The 20,200-nt window shown below is 62.1% G+C and overlaps 1 protein-coding gene across 1 annotated transcript in view; it reads right to left on the bottom strand.

Moving 5' to 3' along the window:
• ZAP70 (zeta chain of T cell receptor associated protein kinase 70) overlaps positions 1–19,116 on the bottom strand; it is a 58,688-nt gene extending 39,572 nt beyond the window's left edge. Inside the window, exon 1 of the mRNA XM_075903180.1 lies at positions 18,913–19,116. The gene's annotated coding sequence lies outside the window, so the exon portion shown is untranslated. The remainder of the gene's footprint in view (positions 1–18,912) is intronic.
• Between the last annotated feature and the right edge of the window lie 1,084 nt (positions 19,117–20,200).

The raw sequence follows: 20,200 nt of genomic DNA, 5'->3' as shown, positions 1-20,200 counted from the left end.
AGGGTTTCGTGTTTCATCTTGTCGTGGGACTCCTCTTTTTATTGTGGCCTGTACTGTAGCACCTAGAGGTTCCAATCGGGGTCTGGGCCCCAGTGCGCTAGGTGCTGTACAAACACACAGCAAGGCACAGCCTCAGCCCTAGGGAGCTCACAGTGAAAACAGAGACAGCTGAGAGAGAGTGGGAGAAAAGGGATGTGGAAATGGGCTGGCGGCCAGTCAGTGGCAGAGCTGCCAATAGACTTGTGGTTCCCTGATCCCTACTTTGCTGGTGTGCAGTGCAAATAAGACCAAATGATAATAAGGTGCCTTTTGTTAATCTAAATGTATATTTTAGAGAGTTTGTGCATCTGTCTGTCCGTGAGTCCGTTTGTTCAACTCCTCCGAAACGGCAGGAGCTAGGACCACCACATTCGGCAGGCGGCTTCCTCTTCTCCTCACTCAACGGGAGGTCTGGGTTTGGCTGGGCCAGGACAATGGGATGGGCCTGGATTCAGATTGTTTTCCCTAACACAGAAAGGGAGGGGGTCTGAGAGCAAGGACCGCTGGGAGCAGCGAGCGCGGCAGGACAGTTACATTGCAGTGACCACTGGGGGTCAGCCACACCAGGGAATGAGTAGCCAGCTGGCGGAGGGGCTTTGCATGTTGCAGGCTGTGACGTAGTAGGGGGGACTTGCTAACTCACTGGCCACTGTCTGTAGCACCACTGAGCAAGATAGGCCATGAGTCACTATGCAAAGGGGTCTCTCAACCTGTCTGACCAGCTACCCCCATGGGGAGGAACAAAGGAAGGGGGATGCTGCCCTGGCTGGGGGGCAGGGCTGGAGGAGAGTTAGTTAGTGTCTGTCTGGGAGCATGGAGGAAGCAGCCTCAGCAACAGGCTGGGGGGTTTAGAAGCCGAGACCCCCCCATATCAAGGGGGGCTGAGGCATCCTAGGCCTGCCCTGTAACCTGGTGACATCTGTGCTGTGCTGTATGCTGGAGAAGCAATAAACCACCTCTATTCTACCGGCTGGTGGAGTCTGTTCGTGCCATTTCGGGGGTGCAGGAGGCGGGGGACCCCAACGCGCCGTCACACAGGCCACCAGCCATGGGCAAATGCACCCCCCCTCCACTGCAAAGCCTCAGGCAAACCCCTCTCACCGGCCCTCGGCCACAGCGCCAGACCCAGAGCAGGGAGTTCCGCTGGCCCACGGCCCTGCCATCCTCCTGGGGAGCCGTCGGCCAAAGCCGGCAGCCCAGCCCCCGCTGCCGTGGCCCCCTCCGGGGGAAGTCACCAGCTGAGACTGAGCAGCGCTGCCCCAGGCACGCCAGAGAGCCGCCGTCGAGACACAGCACCATCCTCGCCCCTAGATTCCTGAGCCCTCCTCCCGATCCCCCACTCCACCCCCCCACTGACCTCCTGCCCTGAGCCCCCCTTCTCCCCCCTCAAATCCTCACTGCTGCACCCCCCATTCTGCCAGCTGGCCCCTGCCACCCTGAGCCAGCCACACGGCCCTCCCCGGCCCTGGACCCAGACAACGCTGGGGAAGCCCGTCTCGTTCCATTGTATAGTGTCCTCCCCCCGTGCACCAATGTGTGAGTGGCATGCGGAGCACCAGGCACCCAGCAAGATGCTGCCTCCTTCACGTGAGCTTAAACTGGCAGGTTCCTGTCAGTCCGGCGGATCCCAGGAGATCACCGTCCTAAAACGCAGACTCACCAGAGCTGTGTGAGAACAGCACAGGGCTAGACCGGCTTTCACTGGGCTGCAGTGGCTCCAAAGGGGACTGAAGAGCTGGAAATGCAAAAATCCCCATGGAACGGGAAAATCTTGCAAATTTCCAGGCCGGGAAGCTGAGGAGGCCAGCGGTTGGGTAGCTGAGGAGGCAGGAGGCTGGGAAGCCGAGGAGGCGGCGGTTGGGAAGCTGAGGAGGCGGCGGTTGGGTAGCCGAGGAGGCGGCGGTTGGGAAGCCGAGGAGGCAGGAGGTTGGGTAGCCGAGGAGGCGGCGGTTGGGAAGCCGAGGAGGCGGCGGTTGGGTAGCGGAGGAGGCAGGAGGCTGGGAAGCCGAGGAGGCGGAGGTTGGGAAGCCGAGGAGGCAGGAGGCTGGGAAGCAGAGGAGGCGGCGGTTGGGTAGCCGAGGAGGCGGCGGTTGGGTAGCCGAGGAGGCGGCGGTTGGGTAGCGGAGGAGGCAGGAGGCTGGGAAGCCGAGGAGGCGGCGGTTGGGAAGCCGAGGAGGCAGCGGTTGGATAGCGGAGGAGGCAGGAGGCTGGGAAGCCGAGGAGGCAGCGGTTGGGTAGCCGAGAAGGCGGCGGTTGGGAAGCCAAGGAGGCGGCGGTTGGGTAGCCGAGGAGGCGGCGGTTGGGTAGCCGAGGAGGCAGGAGGCTGGGAAGCCGAGGAGGCAGCGGTTGGATAGCGGAGGAGGCAGTAGGCTGGGAAGCCGAGGAGGCGGCGGTTGGGAAGCCGAGGAGGCAGGAGTCTGGGAAGCCGAGGAGGCAGCGGTTGGGAAGCCGAGGAGGCGGCGGTTGGGAAGCCGAGGAGGCGGCGGTTGGGTAGCCGAGGAGGCGGCGGTTGGGTAGCCGAGGAGGCAGGAGGCTGGGAAGCCGAGGAGGCAGCGGTTGGATAGCGGAGGAGGCAGGAGGCTGGGTAGCCGAGGAGGCGGCGGTTGGGTAGCCGAGGAGGCGGCGGTTGGGTAGCCGAGGAGGCGGCGGTTGGGTAGCCGAGGAGGCAGGAGGCTGGGAAGCCGAGGAGGCAGCGGTTGGGAAGCCGAGGAGGCGGCGGTTGGGTAGCCGAGGAGGCGGCGGTTGGGTAGCCGAGGAGGCAGGAGGCTGGGAAGCCGAGGAGGCGGCGGTTGGGAAGCCGAGGAGGCGGCGGTTGGGTAGCCGAGGAGGCGGCGGTTGGGGAGCCGAGGAGGCGGCGGTTGGGAAGCCGAGGAGGCAGGAGGCTGGGAAGCCGAGGAGGCGGCGGTTGGGAAGCCAAGGAGGCGGCGGTTGGGTAGCCGAGGAGGCGGCGGTTGGGAAGCCGAGAAGGCGGCGGTTGGGAAGCCGAGGAGGCAGGAGGCTGGAAAGCTGAGGAGGTGGCGGTTGGGTACCCGAGGATGCAGGAGGCTGGGAAGCCGAGGAGGCGGCGGTTGGGAAGCCGAGGAGGCAGGAGGCTGGGTAGCCGAGGAGGTGGCGGTTGGGAAGCCGAGGAGGCAGGAGGCTGGGTAGCCGAGGAGGCGGCGGTTTGGAAGCCGAGGAGGCAGGAGGCTGGGAAGCCGAGGAGGCAGCGGTTGGGAAGCCGAGGAGGCGGCGGTTGGGTAGCCGAGGAGGCAGGAGGCTGGGAAGCCGAGGAGGCGGCGGTTGGGAAGCCGAGGAGGCGGCGGTTGGGTAGCCGAGGAGGCGGCGGTTGGGGAGCCGAGGAGGCGGCGGTTGGGAAGCCGAGGAGGCAGGAGGCTGGGAAGCCGAGGAGGCGGCGGTTGGGAAGCCAAGGAGGCGGCGGTTGGGTAGCCGAGGAGGCGGCGGTTGGGAAGCCGAGGAGGCAGGAGGCTGGGAAGCCGAGGAGGCAGCGGTTGGGAAGCCGAGGAGGCAGGAGGTTGGGAAGCCGAGGAGGCAGCGGTTGGGAAGCCGAGGAGGCAGGAGGCTGGGAAGCCGAGGAGGCGGCGGTTGGGAAGCCGAGGAGGCGGCGGCTGGGAAGCCGAGGAGGCGGCGGCTGGGAAGCCGAGGAGGCGGCGGTTGGGAAGTTGACCACTGTGACAGCAAGTTGGGGTTCCCCAAAATCCTGCAGCCTGGTAGCAAGAAGAACAGACTCGGCCAGTCGTGGACTCGAAGGGGTTTATTGTTCCCTCAGGGTACAACCCAGCACACATGGGATGCGGCTACAGGGGCCAGGGCCAGGATGCCTCAGACCCCAGGGTTAGGGTCCATCGCCCCTAGGCCCCAGCGTAGCCTCTTCTCTCCATGCTTCCCAGACAGCCACTGCCCCCCTCCCAGCCCTGCCCCCCAGCCAGGTGCTGGTCTCCGCCCCCCCCCCCCCCTTTGTCTCTCCCTGGGAGGCTGAGCCTGGGTGTCTGGGTTAATCCACTTTTGGGAGAGTCAGTGAGAATCTCCCCTCCCAGCACAGGGGGTCCCGGGTCACAGAGCAGACAGACCCCCCGCTATTCCCCCCCACTATGGCACAGCCACTCACAGAGCCTGGGGCCCTGGCCGGCCTGGTTTCCAGTGAATCGACATGGGGGTGCAGAGTGTTTCAGTTCTACTGACTCAGCATTTTCCATCGGCAAACCCTTGTTGGGAAGCATTGGGCCAGCTGGAGAGGGAACCCGGAGCTGCCTTCCGTCCGGTTCCCACGTCCCTTCTCAATCGTCACCAGCCTCCGTCAGCCGGCTCCATTTCAGAGCTCCTGCTCCTCGCCTCGTGCTGGGCTCCCTTTGGCCTCCCTGCATCCGCCCCCCACTCAGGGGCAGGGCTGGAGCGGACATGGGGCGAGCTTTGCTCCGTGATCCCTCCTTGCATTTCTGGCCTGTGTCCCAGCGTGAGAGAAGCCCGTAACCTACGAGCCGTCTGCACCGCTGGGCCACGTGAAGCCACGTTGGTCAGTACTCTGGGCTCCCCTTTGTGCTTTGCTCTTGACGGCCGCTTGGGCGCAGCGTGGCCTGGGCTGCTTGGGAGGAGGAAAACGTCCTTCAGACCCATGTGCAGCTTCATACTCGGCCGCTTGGTCCCTTTGCGGCCTTTCTGGAGATGAACGCCCCAGCCAGGAGAGCCCTGCAGGCTGCCCACGAGACGCCCAGACACAGTGACTGGCTTTTCCTCTCCCTCTGGCTGCACGCGAGCTCTGTCCTTGCACTTTGCAACAGCCTTGTGTGCTGGCCTGGGGTCTGACCGGCTGGGCTTGTGGAAGAAGCTCATTTAGGACCCCCCCTGCCAGCCCAGCCTGGCGGAAAGGCTCACGTGGGCCTCGGAATGGGGCAGCCCTTGGCTGGCAAGCGCCATTGCTTGAGCTTCATAGAGAATCTCCCATCACCGCACAGGGGGGCACCAGGCTACAGCCCCCCACTGCACCCCCACTACGGCACAGCCACTCACAGAGCCTGGGGCCCTGGCCAGGCTGGTTTCCAGTGAACATTTCGGCGGATTCGACACGTAGCAGCATCTTCCCTCCGGAGGGGGCCTTGCATCAGTCGCCCCCATCTGCGCCCAAAGCCGTGGAGCAGCACAGCTGGGATGTCCCATGGACATGGGACCTCACGCAAGGGCCTGGGGAAGGGAAGGACACTCTCCAGTGTGCACCGCGGAGGGGGCTTAGAGAGGGCAAACAGAACGACCCCAGATGGAACGACCCGGGCGTCACAGTTGCCATCCCCACGCTACAGGCGCCAAGAGCTCTCTGACGCCCAGGAGTCACAGGCTGGTGTGAAGGGCGGCGCAGCGGGGCCAAGCGATCCGTTGGGAATTCCCTTCGGCAGGCGGGTGCGTGACTGGAAGAGACGGTCGCCGCCGGGTGAAGGCAGCCAGGCCTGGGGCGCGTTGGTCAGTGCTCAGACAACGGCAAGTTGTCTTTGTGTGGAATAAGCCTAAAATCCAAGGGGACACAAGCCCCTGGTGTCACTGCCCCTCGCGAGCGAGGGCTCCTGGCACGCTGGGCCTGCTCTTCCCTCTCCGCTGGCGCCACGGTCTCTGGAGACTCTGTGAGCGAGCGAGGAGACGTTCCGAGGCGCAGCAGAAGTGCTGAGGGCCGGCGGGACGGAGCAGCGAGCCAACTCTCCTGAACTAACCACGCCCCGGCGTGCTCGCTGAGCGCAGTGGGCGGCCTGGGGAGGCGAAATGTGGTAACTAGCTCCGCGAGTGACCGGCAGGGAGCTCCCAGGGGCTGGTACCGGCAGCCACGTCATGACAGTCAGCAAAGGAAAATGGTCACCAGGAGCCATTTCCGCAAGCGTGGGCCCAGTCTCCAAGGGGCATCAACTGACTGAGTCATTCGAAACGGGACGGGAAACCCTGTGGCAGAGGAACGCCGGGCGGGCCGGGGGGCACAGAGGAGTTTCCTGTCTCTAATTTCTGCATTTGTCAGGTCCCGCGTGGGGAAAATGCGTCTCCGGGTTTCTAGCCTTGGCCGGAGTCGGCGAATGCTCCGGGGGAAACGCCTAGTGGAGAATCGCTGGGGGGGCGTACGCTGGACTCCGGCTGCTGAAGGGCTCGGCCTGGCAGCCCTGAGGAAACACGCTGGGCTGGAAGGTGGCTCAGCCCTGACCCCCAAGCCCGTCATCAGTGGAGAAAACAGCCCAGTGTCTGTGCTGCGGTCCCCAGGAGTCTGGCTTGAGTTACTCCAGGCCCCTCCCTGGCTGGTGCGGGGCTCTGTCCCGCCCCGAGGCACCAAGACCACCGGCAGCGAGAATATCGAGCCTGCTCTGCAGCTGGCCTCTAGCTCATGCAGTAGCCGCGCTGGCGGGTCCATCCCCCCGTCAGCGCCACGCTGAGATCTTCACCGGCAGGCCGGAGCCACGGCCTCTTCCCAGCCCGGCTGGCTCACGTACTTAGCCCTTAGGGAGACCTGCCAGGGCCGTTAGCCCCCGTCCCAGGCACATCCCACTCGGGAGGCACGTCTGCTCCCAACGGGTCCCTCCTCCAGTTCACGCTTCCCCCGGGAATCCTCCCCCCTTACCCTCCTGCAATGCTGGCAACGCCCAGGCACCGCCGCGGGGGCGGCTCGCACTGCCCCGGGCACAGGGGCTGTCCCGGCACAAAGAGCCGGGCTTCAGCACAGAGCTGTCACCTCCAGGGCGGCGCTTGGAGCCAGCCTGGATGGGACGGGATGGGACGGTCCAGGCCGATAGCTGTCGGGTGGCCTTAGGGGGCTGCTCACATGGCGCCGGATGGGGTCTCAGTCTGATTCCTAGTGGACTAGCGGGTTGGGGGAACTAGACCCCTCCCCCACGACTGGCTCTCCAGAGGGGCCCTTCCAGGTTGCAATGAGGCGCGTTGGCTGGAGGCCTGTGGAGCTGGGCCCTGCTGCGCCCCAGGGAGTCTGGGTCTAGGTCTGTCCACGGACCGAGGACTCCCTGGGAGGAGAATCCCACATGGCCCACGGCGAAGCCAAAGTTCAAACTCCCTCTGACCTCAGCGAGAGCTGGGTCCTGCGTTGGGCAGCCTGCAGATCCCCGGCCCTTCCCGCCCGGCCAAGCCCTTCCCGCCTTCCCTTCCCTTCCCTTCCCTTCCCTTCCCTTCCCTTCCCTTCCCTTCCCTTCCCTTCCCACCCAGCCAAGCCCTTCCCACCCGGCCAAGCCCTTCCCGCCCGGCCTTTCCTTCCCTTCCTGCCTGGCCAAGCCCTTCCCGCCCGGCCTTCCCTTCCCTTCCCTTCCCTTCCCTTCCCTTCCCTTCCCTTCTCTTCCCTTCCCTTCCCTTCCCTTCCCGCCCGGCCCTTCCCTTCCCTTCCCTTCCCTTCCCTTCCCTTCCCTTCTCGCCTAGCCAAGCCCTTCCCACTCAGCTGTTCCCGCCCAGCCCTTCCTGCCCGGCCCTTCCCATCCAGCCCTTCCCGCCCGGCTGTTCCCGCCTGGCCGTTCCTCTTGGACTGCTCCTAGGGATCCAGGTTTTCAACAGGGTTCTCTGCCTGGTGCCCTTCTTTGGGACTTGTTTTCATCCCGTGATCTGCACTCCTCACGCCAGTTTTGACAGTCTCAGGAATCTGGTTTTGGGGTTCTGTGTCCCCCCCCCCAGTTCTTGGGGCAAGGCCTGTTATGGTTTTGGTTGGCTCCCTCTACCAACTGAGGACTCAGCTAGGCAGGCACCTTTGGCCAATGCAAAATTCATGTCAGAAACAAACTCGCTTCCACCAGCGAGCCCCACCCATGCTGGCCTCTCACCCGGGTGTCCGCACAGGGAGTGCGTCGGCCAGCGTGGCCCCCCAGACAAGGAGCAGACACAAGCGTCCAGCTCGGCTTTTCCCACACAAGCCTCACTTGGGCAGGGCAGCTGCTTCCCTCGTCCAGTGTCACAAAGCTCAGATGAGAAATTCTTCCCCGCTTTTCATTTGCCCCAGTGACCTCTAGGAGCCATGGAGGCGGCAGTCTGGCCTGCTGTTGAAATGTATCACGAGGGGTGCTTTGAGCAGAATGACGGAAGGGAGAGCAGAGGAACAGAAAGATTCATCACATTCTCCCTGCCCCTCTTCTCAAAACTGACACAACTAGCATCATGTGATAGAAAGTGAAGAGGAAAAGTTATTTACTTGTTCCCATAGCACCAGAACTATGAAATTAACAGGCAGCAGGTTTACAACAGGAAGTTTTTCTTCACTCAGCACAAAGTCAACCTGTGGAACTCCTTGCCTGAGGATGTTGTGAAGACCAGGACTTTAAATGGGTTCAAAAAAGAACTAGATACATTCCAGAGATCATCTAGTCTCACCTGTCACAGTGGCCAAAATCTTTCAGGGGGCTGGGGGTAGCATTGGAGCAAGCCCCACGCCATTCGTTTCCCAGCCGTTCATTCGGGACCACTGTGGGGTTTGAAGCAATGCCCAGCATCGCCCCTTCCCCGCCTCTGCCCTCGCCTGCTCTTTGGGGTCTCGTTCTTCAGCCACTAGTCCTTTGCTATGTGCAAAAGATTTCTAAGCACTTTGAGGCTGGAAAATTTGGGGCTGGCTCATCATCGATTAGCACCAGTGCTCCCTCTAGTCTTTTCCAACCGTGTGCAGAATAAATCTATTGGTGTGCACCGAGGCCTGTGCACCACCACTGGAAACAAAAACATCTGGCTGTGGGAACTCTACTGATCAGCTGGGCAAGATGGAATCTCTCCTGTGTGGCCGCCCAAGGGCACAGCTTACAGGAAACACTGCCCGAGATTCGTGCCCATTTTCACAGGGGCCAGCAACTGTCCAGATACAGTCAAGGAAGCCAACAGCCGGGCTGGGCCCTGGACAAAGTATGGAGGGGGAAGCTCCATGCCTCCAGGATGGGCGGGGCCTCCAGCAGAAGGGGTGGGGCCAAGGACTGCCCCTTTGAATTGCAAGGTCCCGGGGCAGTTACTCCAGCTGCCCCCCACCCTGTCATCGGGCCTGCTCACACCTAGTGGATAACGTAGTCCCAGGAATTGGCAAGCTTAGTGGGGAGGGAGGTGGGCAGACCCCGGATGCTGTCTGATCCTGCAGGCTCCCAGCTCCGCCCAGAGACCCCTCCCGTGGCTCTGGCTTGTGGAATTCTGTGGGCAGCTCTGCCCAGCAGAGGCCACGTCCCGCCGTGGAGTTAACCTGGCAATGAAGGTTTCCTGCGGGTGCATCTACACTGCCCCCTTAGCTCGCAATGAGGGACACCCAATTAGCTATGCAAAGTGCGCAGCTCATTTCGATCTAATTTCAAAGTAGCTTATTTCGTAAGTGGGCACGATCAGCACAGGGACAAATTTCAAAATGCACCGCTATGCCGAAACGCCCCTCAATCCTCGTGAAACGAGGGTGTGATGACGTGTTGGGGTTTTCCCGTCTCCTGCACCCCCGTAATGGCACGGACAGACTCCACCAGCCAGTAGAACAGAGGGAGTTTCTTGCTTCTCCAGGATACAGCACAGCACAGATGTCATCTGGTTCCAGGGCAGGCCTAGGATGCCTCAGCCCCCTTGAGATGGGGGAGCCTGGGCCCCTAAATCCCAGCCCGTTGCCTAGGCTGCTTCCTCCATGAAACCAGCCAGAAACCTAACTCACTCACTTCCAGCCCTGCCCCCAGCCAGGGCTCCACTCCCCTTCCTCCCATTGTTCTGCTCCCTGGGAGATAACTGGTCAGACAGGTTGGAAGCCCCCTTGCATAATGACTCATCCCCTGCCCTGCTGGGCCGTGCTGCAAGCAGCAGCCAGTGGAGGTCACTCACAACCCACTGCCCAGCATAGCAACCAGCAAGGTACACACACTAAGTCACAAAGGGTTACAGGGACGTAGGAATAGCAAGCCCGTTATTTCAAAATCTATTGCAAAAAATTGGGCTTGCTCAAAAGACGCAGCAGAGCTATGTCGAAATCGATACCGGAAGTCTCCCAAAATAGCGCCGCTATCTAGACGCCCCCTAAGTGTGTGTCGAGGGGGCTGTTACGACTCTGGGCGAACTCCTCATGTTTCTCGGCTCCCGGCTGGAGGGCCCAGGAAGAAGCGAGAGGAGGGGCCCTTCAGCACCCAGGGTCTTTTCCCATCGATAGCCAGACTTGCTGTGGATTTCCCCCCCACATTCGCCTTTCGGAAACATTCACTCGGGGTCCCGTCCGTGTCACGGGGCTGCGCGCCGGCCGCTCCCGTAGAGGCAGTCGGCGTGATCCGCGCGCTGCGAAGCACTTTGGGATCCTTCCGCATAACAAGTGCTGTGGAAATAATCGTAGCCAGGGCTCGAAAGATAGGCCCTGCCTCAGGACGCTGCTCCTGATACAGCCTGGCCTGCCCCCCTTGCTAAACTAGCCCTGCAAAGCAGCCAACCACCCCTCCCTTGAGAACCAGCGTAACGGGGTGGTGCCTTTGTGCCCATGGGAGTGTCACCTCGAACCCGGGCAGTGTTGCAAAGAGCCCCGCCCCGGCACGGCTGTCAGAACCCTGCTCTCACGCTGCAGAGGGGCCGGCTGGACCACTGACACGGCGGCGACCTCGGGCAGGTACAGCCGCCCACCCCCGCGCTAGTGACCGCAGGATCCTGGGCGTAGATCTAATCTACGCTGAGCGGTACGGTCGGCCCAGCCTCGCACGCATCCTCGCCTCGATCTGCGCCTCTTTCTCACACAGCTCCCCACCCCCCGCCAGGATGCGCCGTCCTCCCCCGATCCCACAGTGCACCTGCACAGCTGGAAATACCTGCGTGCCACTGAGTGATCGTGGCGGGTGGCATTGAACCTGGAGCAGGGGGCAGACAGGAGCCTGGGCGGGATGGGCCTTTGGTCTGACCCAGCCTGGCCCTCCTGCGTTCTTAACCGGTCAGCTGCCTTGGGCTCGCGGTCCTGGGTTCCCCAGCGTGGTGTAGACGCTCCCGCTTGGGCTGGCACCTGGACTGGGATATCCAGGCTCCGAGACTCTGCTCTGACACTGTGTTGCATTGTAGACGCCCCCCTCTGGGAATTAGGTGCCTGGACGTCGATGGACTCGAACGCCCTTTGGGTTATTTGAAATCCCAGCCGAGGTGGGAGCCGTGCGTAGAACAACGGTTCCCCCGTCCTGTGGCACTATCCCCCCCCCCCCCCCACAAACACCCCGCGTTCCCCGCCGGAGCTGGGGCAGAACGTCCAGATCTCAAAAAATTCCGGGAAGACAAACGAGGGGGGATGTTCGAGGTCAACGGAGGCGTTTCGTCTCAGACTGAGCTAGACCCGGCGGGGTTCCAGATATTGATCAAATACAAGCTCTTGCCTCGCCCAGCTTATCGGCGCGATGCCCTGGAGCCCGCCCAACCACAGCCCCACCACGTCCCAGTTTTGGCGGGTTCCTTTTTTTTAATTGGTCGTCTCATGTTCTCTCATGTTCCCGTTGAAAGGAAACGTCATTTTAAACCCAAACTCTGAAATGAGACAAGCACTGTCAGGCATGGTCTAGATCGGGGTGGGGGGGTCAGGCATGGTCTAGATCGGGGTGGGGGGGTCAGGCATGGTCTAGATCGGGGTGGGGGGGCAATCATTTCTGGTAAGGGGCCACTCCAAGGGGTTGGGAAGTGGTCGAGGGCCACCGTCTTCCATGATATTGAGGGCCGGGGTGCAGAGTGGGTGGAGGTTGGGTGCAGAAGGGGGGCTTGGGGTGCAGGTTGTGACCAAGGACAGGGGAGGGGCAGGGGAGGGGTTATGGGTGCGGGAGCATGGGCAGAGGGTTTGGGTTGTGTGGGCGGGGGGCAGAGGATGGGAGGGAGGGGCCTGGGGCGGAGAGGCGCACTCTGGCTGGGAGACTTACCTGGGTGACTCCCGGCCAGCAGCCCAGCAGGCTCCCTGCCTGCCCCGCCCCTGCACCAGCTGCAGAGGCTGGACACCGGCCAATGGGATTGTGCAGGGGCCAGGGGAAGCACGCGAAACCTCTCCTCCCCGCTCCCAGACCTGCAGCTGTTTTAAGACAAACAGGGCTCTGCAGCTGCCTTTTTTCAGCGGGGCAGGGGGGCAGACGGGAGCCTGCCTGAGTCTCCCCACTGCATCCACTGGCTAGATCCAGCCCACAGGCCATATTCTGCCCCGCTCTGGTCTAGACAGTGCTTGTGTCACGCCAATGGGCGGAATCGAACCTGGGACCTCTGGACCTCAAAGCCAGCAGGCTGCAGAGCAGACTCGTTATCGCTATGGAAATGGTCTCAGTGCCACTAGACAGACACTAGTGGACCCCCAGGAGGTAGGAGGGTGACATGCTCCCCCCAGCTGAGGGGGTGCGTCCCACACTCCAGAGACAGCCCAGCCAAGCCCCCACGCATAGCGCCACCAGGCCCGGGCCCTCCGCAGTTTAGTGCATGAGCCACCGAGCCAGGCTGGTTTGTGCACGTGGGTTACGCGCGCTCCTGCCGTGAGAACAGGACGCGCTGACCTGCCCAGGTGCCTTTCGGTTCGGATTCGATACTTTTGTTGGTTTCAGACAGTGACAGGCTCCTTTGCAACAACTTGGAAACTTCGCCTTCTTTTTCTAGCTGAAAAGTGAGTCGAAACTGGCCCTTTTCTGCAGAAAGTTTCCACTTCAGCTCCCTGGTGTTTGTCTACAGAAGCCGGCAGAAACCCCCCCGCTGTGTTTGGGAGAAACGCCCGGCCGGCTCCAGCTGGAGACACTCAGCAACCTCGCGAATGGAGCAGTGATTTAGGAGCCCTGCTAACAACGATAGGGCGGGCTTTTCGGTGGGAGTTCCCAAATTCAGTGGGAGCCGGATTCGGCGGGTCTTTTGAAAAATCCTGGGTTAGCTGCCTAACATTTGGGACCTAGGTTTGCACACAGTGATGTCAGGTTAAGAATAATTGAAGTCAGCAGAAAATGCAGGAGCTAACTTCCATTTCCATCAAGGGACCTTAGGCTGCCGGCAGAATAAGAATCAAACTTCCTGTACTAAGTCTGCTTTGAACCACTGAGACTGGTCGTGAGTCAGAGAGCGGTGGGGGATGGGAAGTGCTCAGCGGAGAAACCGAAAAGCTGCAATTTTGGTGCAGGTTTCTGATTGGGGCAAAGCCAGCCCAGCCCCTCACGGCCAGCTGGGACCAACCGCGAAACCCGGTACTGCGCCTTGAGCCACACCAGCACTTTTATACAGTTGATGCCCATCGTAATCGGCAATCAAAGCAAGTCCTGCAAGATCTGACCCACGTCCCACTCCCGTAGTGAGGGATCTGAACGTGCCTGCTGGGACCCCGGATAGATCAGCTGATTGGAATGGGTGATTTGCCCCATCTGTCTGGTGGCACTCAGCCCAGAGGAGAGCAGCCCCCTTTCGAAGCACGGGGGGTCCCTCTCTTGCTAATCTCCAAGGAGGCGCTCGCGGAGAGGCCACACTGGCGGGCTCTCTCCTTTGCAGCGCGAGAGCGAATCCATCGGGGGCGAGAGGTTCCAGTGCCCTCGGCGCTGCAGCACTTGCAAAGCGCGGCGGGCCCAGAGGTGCAAGCGGAAGCTCGCAGGAGACGAGCAGGCCCTTGTGCAAAGCCGGCAGCGCGCTGAAAGCGGCAGCTGGGGACGCTCCTTGTGCGAAACGATCCATCCTGCGCGTGCAAAGGCAGAGCCGCTCGCTGGGGCCGCGCGCTTGCTTGGTGGAGGTGGCAGGATGGGGAATGTTGAACTATTGAGCCTTTCGCATCAGCTGCCTTGGCGGAGGCTGAGAAACAGGCCGGTCTAAGCGCCGATTCAGGGGACAACGAGGGACTGGCTGAAATCTTGGCTTCCTGGGGCTTTCACACAAGCTTAAGCATCACCTGGAATTGCAAAGCTTTTCACCAGCCACGGCTAGGCCGAAATTCCCACCCTGTCCTCCTGCAGCACGTCCCACCCCCACGTCCGCCTGCTCTTAGAGACATCCTGGCGCTCGGCCTCATCACACCAGCCCAGCTCACGTAGCTACGCTCTGGGATCAGAGAACCCCCGGGCGGGCAGAGACCCCAGGAGGCACCGAGTCCAGCCCCCTCCCAAAGCGGGATCAGCCCAACTCACTCAGCCCAGCCAGGGCTTGGTCAGGCTGGGACTTAAACACCTCTAGGGATGTAGATTCCCCCCCCCCCCCCCCCCCCGGGAACCCAGCCCAGCGCTTCCTGCCCGCCTAGGGAAATAGCTTTTCCTAATCTCCAACCTAGACCCCCCCCCCACTGCAACTGGAGCCCAGTGCTCCTCATTCTGCCACCTGCCCCCACTGAGAACAGCCCCTCTCCAGCCTCTTGGGAACCCCCCTTCGGGGAGCTGAAGGCTGCTCTCAAATCCCCCCTCACTCTGCTCTTCTGCAGACTGAACAGACCCAAATCCCTCAGCCTCTCCGTGTAGGCCATGTGCTCCAGCCCCCTCAGCATTTTGGTGCCCTCCGCTGGATCCTCTCCAATACTCCAGATGTGGCCTCATCAGCACCAAATAAAGGGGAATAATCGCTCCTCTGGATCTGCTGGCAATGCCCCTCCTAATGCCCCCTAATCTGCCATTCGCCCTCTTGGCTACTGGGGCGCCCTGGTGACTCATCTCCAGCTTCTAACCCCCAGCCTAGATCTCCTCCACTGCAGCTTGAGACTGTTGCTCTAACACAGGCCTCACTGTGAGCAGGATGCAAACCTACCCAGGGAAACCTGATTGGATTTCTAGCCCAACACCTCAACCACTCGGCCACCCTTCCCCCCATAGATTCTCTCCCCCCCCCCGTGCTGCAAACGACACCCTAGTGTGCCCAGACGGTGCCATGGCAGAGCGGTGATCCCAGCACCCTGCCCCGCTGGCTCCCGGGGCCGCAGTGCCAGGGCACGTCCCTTGTGCCAGCGAATGGCCGGACAGACCCACGAGCTGTTGTGACCCCCAGGCCCTCCTGTGCCGAACACCGCGGACCCGCACCCGCAGCACATGGCGAGTGGAGGGGACCTGCGGGGACCTTGCCAGTGAGGGCCCCAGTTCCGCCTCCTTGGCCCGTGCGCAGACTGAGGGGTGGGGGCGCCTTTAGGTTCCTCGGCATGGGCTGGCATTTCCCGTCAGACACAGGCGCCGGTCCCTGGGGCGGAGCACAACGCCGTGCTGCTCTGGGGTGGCAGGGACGCAAGGCGCGAGGAGAGAGGGCTTTCGGACAAGGCCCATGCCCCGGGGCCTCCCTCGTGGTCATCAAAGTTCCACGGCGATTCTGAGCTAAGCAGGGGTGTTTAACCGCGGGGTGTGTGACAAAATAGCCCCTTGGACTGGGGCATCTTGCCTCTCCCTGCAGTTTCACGTGGCACCCTTCGCTCGCTGGCTTTTGTTCTCTGTTACAAACAGTGGCTGTTCCACCCCAGAGCAGGCTGCATTTCAGGGGCAGATGATGCAATCCCAGGGCACTTTGTGAAGCTCTCCGAGGGGACATCTTCCCTGCACTGGGAGGCTCTGGGGGGTAGATGCGGGGATGCTGAGGGGTAGGCAGCCACAAGTGGGGCTGCAGAGAACTAAGGGCCGGCTGGGGCTGTGGAGGGAGGAGAACAGACTCTTGCTCAAGCTCTAGAGCAGGAGGGACCTGGCTGAGACAGAGCAGGGCTGGGGGGCTCTGCCCTCACTCCCCACCCCTTGCCTATGATGAGTGGCCACTGCAGGTTGCCTAGATGCCTGGCAGCGGGTCGCTGAGGCAAGGGGGGTGCAGGGGCGTGATGAAGTGGGGATTATGTTCGCTCTGTTCTGTTGCATGGTGGTTTCTACTGTCCTATGTGTGTGTGCCTCGGTTTCCCTGAGCACTGCATCGCTATCTAGATGGGGATGGGAATTCCAGGTGTGGCTCACTGCCCAGCCTGGCACCATCAGTGGTCCAGGCTCACTGTAACATTCACCTGGGGGGGGGGCAGGTGACACCTTTTGCTTGGGGAGCCGCACAGAGGAGGGGGCGGGGCTGCCTGCAGGCTGGGGCCGGTTGCTGGGTGTGGGGGTGAGTCTCGGCTGGCTTAGGATGCGGGGGGGGGGCTGGGACCCCCCCAAGCTGGGCTGCACTGGCTGCGTCTGGTCCCTGCGCTGACAAGTCTGAGCTGCGCTGTGTCCCTGAGAACTAAGAAACCTGAGAGCCCCATCTGGCCGCGGCTGGGGGGGCAGGGCCCGGGGACTCCCCACCCCTCGGTGACAGGGGGATAGGGGGTCCCTGCGGGGTGACTCTGGGGGGGGTCAGTGCCCCGAGGGGGGGCGCCGTGGTCTGGGAGGGATGCGGCTCCTACTGTCAGGTGGCAGAACCCGGCCGGAGGGGCGCTCCAGCGCTGAGGGTGCCAATTCCCAGCGTGACCAGCAGGAGGCGCCATGGCTGCGCGGGCGCCCGGGTTCCACGCACTGCGCGGTGAAAGGCCCGTTGTGCTGGCCAAGGCAGACGTCTCTCGGGCATGTAGCCGGCCCCGTCGCTGGAGGAGCCAAGCACCTCCCGAGCTCTCTCAGCAGCCCTGGAGGGCAATGCAGGGCTGTTCTCTCCTACTGTGCCTCGGGCCGCTCAGGGCAGAGCAGGGAATTGGACCTTGGCTTCCTGAAACCCAGGCTGCTGCTCTAACCACTGGCCCTCCCTCCCCTAGGAGCTGTCCTTCCGAGGGAGCCGCTCGATCCCCTTTTCTCCTGCTGGGAGAAGACGCCACGTGAACCTCGTTCACCCCGCCCCCCTCCCGCTTGCGTTCCAGACTGACCTCGCTTGGACCTGGGCGTGCGCCATCGGGCAGCAGCGAAGCCCGAAGCCCCAAGCGCCGTGCAGCAGAGTCTGGTCTAAACACACCCTGCCACTGACAGGCCACGAGCGAGAGCGTTCCACGGAGCCGCCGTGGCCTTTTGCTCTGTTACAAACCCCTCCCGTCCCCCCATCTTCAGAACTCTGCAGCGCTGCCCTTAGGCCGTGAGGTTACCCTGCCCGCTTGGTACGTCTAGACCCTGTCAAACGGGAGCTTGACCAGAGCCTGCAAATGAACGAAGGAGCCATGAGGAACGGGGGAGACGGGCACCCGGGGAACAAAGCGACGTGCCGCCGAGGTCGCTGGACGGGCCGCGGGTCGCAGTCTGGCTCGCGCTCCGTGAGGGCAGCGGGGTTAGCAGCGGCACTCCCCCGTCGGTGATTCCGCACCCGCCTCACCGACTCTGGCCGCTGCCCTGCCCCTCGCTGCCATAGGGCTTCACCCGGCGGGGCAGCAGCAAGTCCCAGCGTCCCTCCTCTCTCCCCAGGAAACGGCTCAGCTCTGCCCTCCGAGGTGCAAAATGGTTCTGGCTCCAGGGCCTGGCCAGGCCTTGGGCTCTCCGCTTCCTGCGCGACTGGCCCGGCTCGGGGGGCCCTTGCTAAGAGATTTGTTGCCCTGCTGGAGCCAAGTCGACCTTTCCAGACCTTGGCTGCCCGAGGGCTGCCTGGCGTACCCAGCGCAAAGCCTGACCTAGAGCCCCAGGGCAGGCAGAGACCCCAAGCAGGACCAGCCCCAACTCCATCAGCCCGGCCAGGGCTGTGTCCAGCCGGGACTTAAACACCCCTAGGGACAGAGATTCCCCCCCTCCCAGGGAAATAGTTTTTCCTAATATCCAATCTAGCCCCCCCCCCACTGCACCTTGAGCCCATTGCTCCTTCTTCTGCCACCTGCCCCCACTGAGACCAGCCTCTCTCCATCCGCTTTGGACCCCCCCTTCAGGGAGCTGCAGGCTGCTCTCAAATCCCCCCTCACTCTTCTCTTCTGCAGACTGAACAAGCCCAAATCCCTCAGTCTCATGACTCTTAACCTGTGTCCCAGGCACATCCAGTTTCCAGGCTAACTCCCCAGTGGGCCAACTGCTCGTAACAGGTCCCAGGCCCGTTCCATTGGTGCGCAGAGGCAGCAGCGGAGAGAGGCAGCCTATAGGGTCCCAAGGTCCTGAAAAAGCCAAGCCCATCGGCTGGACACGCTAAGACGGAACTCGACCGCGGCTTCGAGCCTGTTTGCTCCGACGTTCCGGATTGCTCACTTGCGAGGCCAAAGCATGAACACAATGCCAGTGGGCCACAGAGGAGCCTCCCCCGGGGGAGAAAGGCGACTGAACTGACAACACACACAAATCAGGCAGAGGTGGCAAATATTCGAGCTCACCTAACCCCTGCTCCCGGCCAAGACAGAGCCCTTCCCTCTGCGCTTCTCTCCCGTTCTTTGTCCTGATCTGCTTACAGCTGACCCACGCGGTGGGGTCTCCAGAGCCTCCCTCGGGGGCTTTGTCCACCCTCTGACAGATCTGGCCATTAAAAAAGGCTCCAATTTCCTTTGCTCCACTTTGTTCTATAGCCCCCCGGACCATGCCCAGACTGACAGGGCTTTGCAGTGGTGCCCGTGTTTGCCAGACAAGTGCAGGGCAAGATGACATGGATGACAAAGGAACAAAGGGGAATGGTGAAAATTTGCCAACAGCCTGTCTTGTGGGGCGTCTTGGGCGCTGAGACTTGGCCCTGATCCGCTCTGTACTTGACGGGGTTCGTAAATGTCAGGGAAGCTTAACCACGCTCTCCTTCCCATGTGGCTAACAGGGGCCAGGGGTGCTGGCTACATCCCCCCTGGCCACGGGTGCTGGGAGAGAGGTTCTGGAGGTGGCTCCGGGGGTGGAAAAGTTTGAGCCGCCCTGGCGAACAGGATGTCAGACCATTTAACCACCATCATGAGTCTAACTGCCCCCAGCTTTCTTCTGCTCTGGTCTTCCGTTCCGCTCATGAAATCCAGAGTAACCCTGGGCAAAACTGGGCCCACAACTGGATTTAGACTCAGGCCTTGCGCTGTGGCCATCAGCAGGCCCCCGGCGCGCTCAGGATGCATAGAAAGAAGAAGAGAAGGGACGCCAGCAGCGGCATGAAGGACCGAGCGAGTCCCGCACGGCAGCTTACCTGGGCTTGCAGACGGGGCGAAGGGCTCGGCTGGTCCCTTACATCAAAGGCATGGTGAGAGGGACCGATATTCCCGGGCATGCATGTGCCGTGGCGCTTTTGGAAGCGAGCAGGAGGGAAACGGGCCACGTCCTGTCCCCTGTGCTGACTGACATTGACAAACCCCCGCGTACGGGCTGTTTGAAATGTGACCTATTTCCTTGTTGCAAAGACAGGAAAGCAAAGACGAGAGAAAAACTCTGCAGCTCTGAAGGGGGCAAAAGTTCTCAGAACCCGCCTGATCTGGTTGCATAGCTGCCTGTTGGGCGGTGGGACAACCTCAAATGAGGGAGGTAAAGAAACTCGGTTCTCCTAAGCAAGTGCAGGGCTGGGGGAGTGGGGCCTTGGCTTTTGGTCCAGTGCACCTCGGGAGACACGCCATGAGCTGCACGCGGATGTTGGAGTCCGTCCGCTTCCTCGGCCTCCTGCCATTAGAGCTGCCTGGGCACAATACAGCCTGTAGGCCAGATCCGGCCTGCCCCGCCATCGGATCCAGCCCATGGACTCTGCCCCAGGCAGGCTCCTGCTTGCCTCGCCCCACCCGCACGCGCTCCAAACCGCCGCTCTGGGCGGTTTTTCTTTAAAAACTGAGAGTCTGGAGGGGAGGGGGAAGCTTTAGCAGCTGCTACCATCCCCAGCACAATGCCATTATCCGGTGTCTGGCCAGAAACCAGCCAAGGGGAGTGGCCTGTTTCAATAACAGGCAGCCACGAAGCACAAGGGGCTCCAGAGCACATGGCTGCAGCCTGTGGGGGCGGGGCAGGTGGCAGTGGTCCCTCTAAACTGCTTCAGAGGGGATTAATCAGCCCTGCCCAGCCAGAGGCTCAGGGCTAACTGGGGGAGGCTGATGAATCACCCATGAAGCTGGGCTGCTCCCGCAGATTAGAGGGAACACTGGCTGGCAGGGAGGCTGATTTCAGGAATGGGCTGCTGGCTGGTAAGTCTCGTGGCCAGACTCTGCCTCTGGCACCCCAGGCCCTCCCTTCCCCAACCCCCAGCCCCCCACTCCTGGCCTCTACTCCACATACCCAAATCCTCTGCCCCCCTCCTGCACTCATATCCCCTGCTCCAGATCACAGTCCCTAGCTCACAACCCAACTCCCTGCATCCCCTCCTGTACCCCAATTCCCTGCCCTAGGTCACAATCCAGCCCCCAGTCCCCCAGTCCAGTGCCCCAGGCCACAACTGCCCCCTTCACCCAAACTCCCTCCCTTACCCCAAGCTCCCTTCTGCACCCGACCTCCATCCC

The sequence above is a fragment of the Pelodiscus sinensis genome, chromosome 19 (genome assembly GCF_049634645.1).
Source record: "Pelodiscus sinensis isolate JC-2024 chromosome 19, ASM4963464v1, whole genome shotgun sequence".
Classification (NCBI taxonomy): Eukaryota; Metazoa; Chordata; order Testudines; family Trionychidae; genus Pelodiscus; species Pelodiscus sinensis.
This window is presented reverse-complemented; position numbering and strand designations above follow the sequence as displayed.